The 6689-nt window shown below is 25.3% G+C and overlaps 1 long non-coding RNA gene across 2 annotated transcripts in view; it reads left to right on the top strand.

Annotated features, from left to right (window-relative positions):
• Positions 1 to 706: 706 nt before the first annotated feature.
• Positions 707 to 6689, top strand: part of LOC122629964 — a 72849-nt gene continuing 66866 nt past the window's right edge. The window contains exons 1-3 of one of the 2 annotated variants that reach the window (XR_006327381.1): positions 707 to 736; positions 1487 to 1592; positions 2657 to 2793. This is a non-coding gene — a long non-coding RNA (uncharacterized LOC122629964). The other variant, XR_006327380.1, reaches the window with a different exon arrangement.

Here is a 6689-nt window from a genome sequence, read left to right as displayed (position 1 = left end):
TATTAATTCTTTATTATCGTTGCATAACTTTGATATTACACATTTATGTAACTATATATTTTGTAAATTTCATTTTATTAGCAAAAAGTTAATTGTTATTTCATATGTAAAGTTTTTTAAGCGTAAATCATACTTAGTGTTGTATAATTATATTAATAGAAGTAATATTATAATTTATAATTTTTACATTATATAATTTTGTTTGTAGATACGAAAATAGAATTGCTTTGTAGAAGGTTAACTCTATTTCTAAACTAAAAAAAGAAAATTAAAGATCGAGACAAATACATATATATAATGAAGGTTTTGCATAAAAGCCTTCATTACCGGTTATTTTTTCACCCCCTTATGTATTAAAAATTATTATTATTTCGTTGTAAATTTATCGCTGCACTTTTTTCTTTCTAAAAACCCATCGAATATTCCCAATGATTTTTGGCTTTTACTGAAAATTGTGCTATTTCATTTCAATTATAAATTTTATATTAATAGACACTAATATAAATTTATATTATAGATTAAAATGAATAGAGATAAATATTTTCTCTTCCAAATATTTATAAGTGAAATTTTAATTTATTATATAGATAAATTTATTTTTTATTTTATTCATTTATTCGTTGAAAAATCCACGAGGTGGCACTCTATATGTAGATCCTGGTCTTTCGTTGCCGGTATTACTATGATCAGTTTGGATTCATGTGTGCTAACAAAGGATCGTTGTTCGCGACTACAAGTAATTAACAATCTTTTTTAAGTTACAGATTCGTTCAATATATTAATTGATTATTAATTGAGATTTCAATAGTGTTCGCAAGTTGAGTAAACAAAGTTGTATTTGAGAGATATTTGCGAAAATAAAATTATTGTCTAAACGTGTACCGCCGTGTTATCTTGAATTTTCGACTCTTATTTTTGTGATGTCCGTACATCTCGTATGTTTTAAGAAAATTCAATGTAAGTTTATTAATGATTAATCATATTATGTGTTATATTCGATTTTCGTATGAATCGTATTTATCGGGTAATATACATATGAACACGTACGCATACATCTCATACACACATATGAAACATATATCACACTTTATGTCGGATATCGTCACACACACACACGCGCGCGCGTTTAACACTCAACACGCATGCATATATGTGTAGAATTCTTAAATTCAAGTTACGTTTTGTTTCACATTGCAAGCGACTGTCCGGGATTGTTATTGCTAGGCGCGCGATATAGTCATGTAAGTAAATACAGATGAGTGTCATGAGTAAGTCGGAAAAAACAATATGATTTGAAAGACAAAAGAGGACGTTCTGTAAGAGCTTGTTGACATCGAATCGTTAATAGCCTGATTATATATTATCGTTCAAAATTATTTTGCGAGAAAAACTGCCAAACATTCCTTAAAAACCTCGATCGTACATATACATATGTGTATAGACGTAATCTTATTTTATATTAATAAAGATCTGTCACATTTTGCAGATTATAATGTATAAGAAGCTACGAATTGATGAAATTCAATACAGTATAGTGAAGATCGTATCTTCTTATCTTGTATCGTTTCTTGTAAGTAACGAGCAAGTAAAAAGTAAGTAAACAAGTGTGTTAAAAAATTTCTAATAAATTCTGGTGTAAGAACGTACATTAAGCATAGAAGAACTTTCTATTATTCTATTTTGGTTGGCATGTTGTAAGAAATTTGTCTTTGTACAAGAATTCAAAGACTGTGTTGGAAAGTGGGGATAGGTGATCTCTTTTTCAAAATAATACGATACCCATGACAACTGATTCATTTATATTAGCTTACATGTATAACACACTGTTTTGTGGTATAAGTAAATAACATTATTTTCTTATTTATTTATTTATTCTTATCCAATGAAAATATGTAATTCTATTTTATTTTAGAATAATTAATAATTATCATAATTATTAATTATGTTATATACTTTTATTATAGAATAATTAGCACTACAAATGTTTTTAATAGTTTGTAGATAATAGTTGATATGTTGTTAATCGTGTTTTCATTTTATAATATTTTTATTTATTTCATTATTACTTCTTATTAATAAAAATTTAAGTAATTTCTTTTCAGTTTTTGATTATATACTTTTAATGATTTTTCTTTATTATAACAATGATACTAATATTGTATTAGTGTTTCATTTCAGATCATTATTGTAGCTGTTTGTATAATCATGGATGAATCTATCTTTGTTTCAATAAAATAGAAAAAAAATCATAAAGTATATTTAGTGTTTTTTGGTTAACTTAAATTTATTTGCGTTTTGTAATTTTAATTAACTTTTGAAAGAGCATGTATATTAAAATAGAGTGTATGCAAAATAGTCATAAAGTCAGTGTTTATTCCTATAAGAGTTTATTTATCTTTTATTTTTTATAGTCAAATAGATTATATATAAAACAAATAATAGATATTCACAAATTAAATTCATTGTCCCTCTCTTAATTATTAAATAATTATCGCATATTAGAATCAGTGCATCATAGAAGATAATCAAAAATTTAATATACTTCTTCTATAAAAGAATATTGATAACTAAATGTTTAAATTTTATAACTAATATAGTCTTATAATCTTTTTTATTATAATAAATTTAATAACAATTTCTTTTAATTCTTTTTCAGATCATCATTGCATTATCATTAAGTTAATCTACTACAACTTCAACCTATTGCATTTTCAATCTACATCAATCTCTTTCATTTCTGATCTATTGCAACGCAGAGGAGTGGTTTGAAATCATCGTGAAACTTCTTAAGTAGTGAGTGAACAATATAACTTCTTTCAGTATTTATCATGTCGAAGACGAAAGGTTCAAATTGATATGAATTAATGGTTGTAATTTTTTCAATAAATTATTAATGGATATGAGCGTGACCATTAATAATTTCTTTTTTGAATAAGTCGGTAATTATGTAGTGTGTAATAATAATTTTGCCATATTTATTCTATATTTAGCGTAATTGTGTTCTTTTCTTTATATATATATATATATATATATATATATATATATATATAAAGTTTCATATGAAATCTATAAAAAAACATTTTTTGATATTTTTTTTATATACTTTTTATAATTGGGAAACAATCTAATATTTGATATTGGATTAATTTTAATTATGTTTTTATTATACTTAATGGTACATTCTGCTTTCAAAATACAATTGAATTGAGTTTCTTTTTGCTTATTATCAGTCATTTCTTCAGTTTCTAGCTTCATTGAAATTGTATAAATCTCACATTTTATGCTTTCATCGTAAGGTCAATATATTATTGCTGTTTCTTGTTATATAATCCCGCTTTTTAATTTTACAATTTTAAAATTAACAAAATTTTTCAGTATATTGCTTCTATTAGAACGCACCAATATTTAAAGGCATCCAATATTTAAAGCAGAAATTCTCAAAGTTTTATCTAAGTGGACCAAATTGTAAATTCCAGAACATTTAGCATGCCAAAAAAAGTGTTATGGAAAAATACATTCAAATCGATAAAAAGTAAGATATAAGGGAAAATATTGTATTAATTTTATAACATAATCGTTCTTTATTTATGATAATAATTCTTTTTTATTACAAACTCTGTATTAACATATTTAAAAAATAATTAAACAAAAATAACTAAATAATTTAAAAAAAAAAAAAAAATAAATAAATTCCTCGATCTGAAGGGTGGGTTTGTGCAATTGTCGTTTCTTCTTAATAATAAAATGGATCTTGGTTCCAAATCGATTGTATGTATTCTTAACATCACTTGTAAATGTTCTTCAGTTAATTTTGGTCTCAATTCAGACTTATTAATATTCATGATTGAAAAAATTGTGTTGCATATGTAAGTGCTTCCAAATAATGACAATATTTGTGGAGCATGTTTGCGCAATTTTGGAAAATTCTATGAAAACAATTTTTCATAACAATCAGTTAAGGAATTGTTGCGATAAGAATTCTTAGTTTTAACATTTTTCTGTAATTCGATCAGTTCATCATCTTTATAAATTCAAGGTCGTGGATGATCTGACATTGCGGGCTACATTCCTAGAGTTTGCAGACCATAGTTGACCCGTGGCTCGCATGTTGGGAACCCCTGATATAAAGTTGCTTTTTATTTAAAATGACTGTGACAATTTCATCATTATATTTTCAGATACGTTTTCATTAGAATTTACCTCGAAAATAATCGAAATTAAGAAAAAAAGTATTTCTTTGTTTTTGCTACATTTATTATTAGGCGTAATAAAATGCTACATTCATGATATAAAAATATATTTTTTTATAGTTTCTACCAAATTTTCTTATTATTCAAAAAAGAAGATAAGTAATTGTTTTGTAAATTTACTCTACCAATGTCATCATTATAATCCAAAATGACTACGGTTTTTGTAATAGCATTATATGGATTATTCTTATTTTTCCATTTTTTTTCTGTTTCAGTCATTTCAATTTTGTTGTATTTTGTAGACAACAAATATATATCTTTATTATCTCTTTATTCTGTAACTAATATGCCATCCCATGATCTTGAAAGAATTTGAAATCTTTTCAATTTTGTCTCAGTTTTGATGAGGATATCTTGATCTATATCTTAAATTTGATACAATATCCTGATTTATATTCGCACAACTTGTAACACTTCACACTTAAGCGAGATTGAATTATTTGTATTATAAGCGACCCTTATATTTCATCAGTAATTCGTTTAATGATATACATTCTTCAGGAATGTAAATATGTTCGAATTTTTCATTTACATTATCGATTATGCTTCTTAGTTTAAATAAGCGATCATTTTTATCTGCCATTTCATTATTTATGAAATGTAAAAAACGAATCAGTTGCGCAAATCGCCAAAAAGAAATGTTTTTGTAAAGATTGGAGTTTCAATGATACTTCTTGACTAATAAGATCGATCTTGATTACTCGGTTGATTTCTTGACTTGTGCCATTAAAATACATAAAATAAAATATGCTTTTATTTTATCTATGCTGCTATCCTTCTATTTGTCTTCAAATTTTTGTAATTTACGAGTTCTATCTCATATTGTGCACGATTTGACAATGTAGATCCCTGAGACTGATAGTTAACTTTTCGTTTAAGCGGTGTCGCTCCGTGAGATCAACAATATGAAGCTTGGAAAATAAATGTTGTAATTAATCTAATATAAAAAGACATGTGTAAACTTCATTAATGGACTTTATTAAAATATTCTAAACAAAGATATGGTTTGGCTTTATGTGTATTACAAAAGTGACAATCTTTTTGGTTACATTTCTGACTACATTGCACCCGAATGTTTTTGCATTTGTGTTATAACATTCAGAACAATATCTTCATACTTTTATTTGCAATTGATGAACATTTCTTTTATCAACCTGGGTTGCAATTTTTTCATTTGAATGCTGTGTGAGTAGATTGCCTAATTGTTTACGAAATGTCGCGATTGTTATTTTTCTTATTATTGTATCTTGGAACATAAACAAGACATTCGCAACAATGATATTTAAAAAAAATTTGAAAACTAACTTTCTGTATCACTTTCCTGTTTTCATGGATTGTTATAAGCACTCATTTGATTTGAAAGATCAATAATGTTTTTTCTTGCATTGTATTCAGTAATCATTTTTGGTTGGCGATAAAATTATTTTTTTGTTTTCATATTTATCATTTTTCACTAGGATTTTTCATAGAAAGGATCAAAAAAGTTTCTTTTATCTTTTTATTTCAAATTCCATTACTATTTTTTTTGACAATAACTTCCCCACGTTTCAAATTATCACTTTATTCGGATTTTTTGTTTACGATCTATTCAAAATGTATCAATTAGATGCACATTTCTTTTTATAATCTTATTCGTCAAATCCACTCTTGCGTACCAATTATCTATCAGTAAATAATATATGGCTTTTATAAAACCTATCTTTAGATAAAATCATTATAATATTTGATAGTGTTGTATTCTCTTTATCAAGAGCTTTTCCCATGTAAACACGAAAACTGTAATTGTATCCGTAAGTGTAAGTGTAATCATAGCATAATTTAAATATTTTTATACCATATTTATGTCATTTTTGTTTTAAATATTGCTTGAATATGATTCGTCCAATTACTATAATATTTGTGAAATGCAGTATTTTCAACAGTAGTTTAAATCGATCTCCGTTATTATTTTTCAATATTTCTATGATTAATGGAGAATATTCTTAGGACTAATATAAATAATTTAACAGTTTTGTAAATATAATAATCAAATCTTTCGATATTAATTTTCTGTCTAGATGATATAGTTTGAAAAATGACAAAGAATCTATATATTATGTTTTCATTAATTTTTGTTATTTCAATCGTTATGCTAGGATTTTAAAAAAAATCTAATAAGTATTTTTATCGTAAAAAGTTTCACTCTTCTGTTTAACCCGATCTGTAATTAGTTCTAATTCAGAGCAAAATTTTGTTTGAACTGATAACTTGCCATCTGCTTGTAGTTTGTTAAATTCTAATGTAAAAGCTGACCGTTTTAAAAAATAAAGATTATATGATAAATGTAACAGCACTCAAAAAAATGAAATTTAGCGTATGAAGAGGATAGTTCAAAAGAAAATGGATTGAATAATAACAATTGTGTGTGTGTGTGTGTATCGAATAATAATAATAATAATA

The sequence above is a fragment of the Vespula pensylvanica genome, chromosome 6 (genome assembly GCF_014466175.1).
Source record: "Vespula pensylvanica isolate Volc-1 chromosome 6, ASM1446617v1, whole genome shotgun sequence".
Classification (NCBI taxonomy): Eukaryota; Metazoa; Arthropoda; class Insecta; order Hymenoptera; family Vespidae; genus Vespula; species Vespula pensylvanica.
The sequence above is the reverse complement of the archived record's forward strand: the minus strand, read 5'-3'. Positions and strand labels throughout refer to the sequence as shown.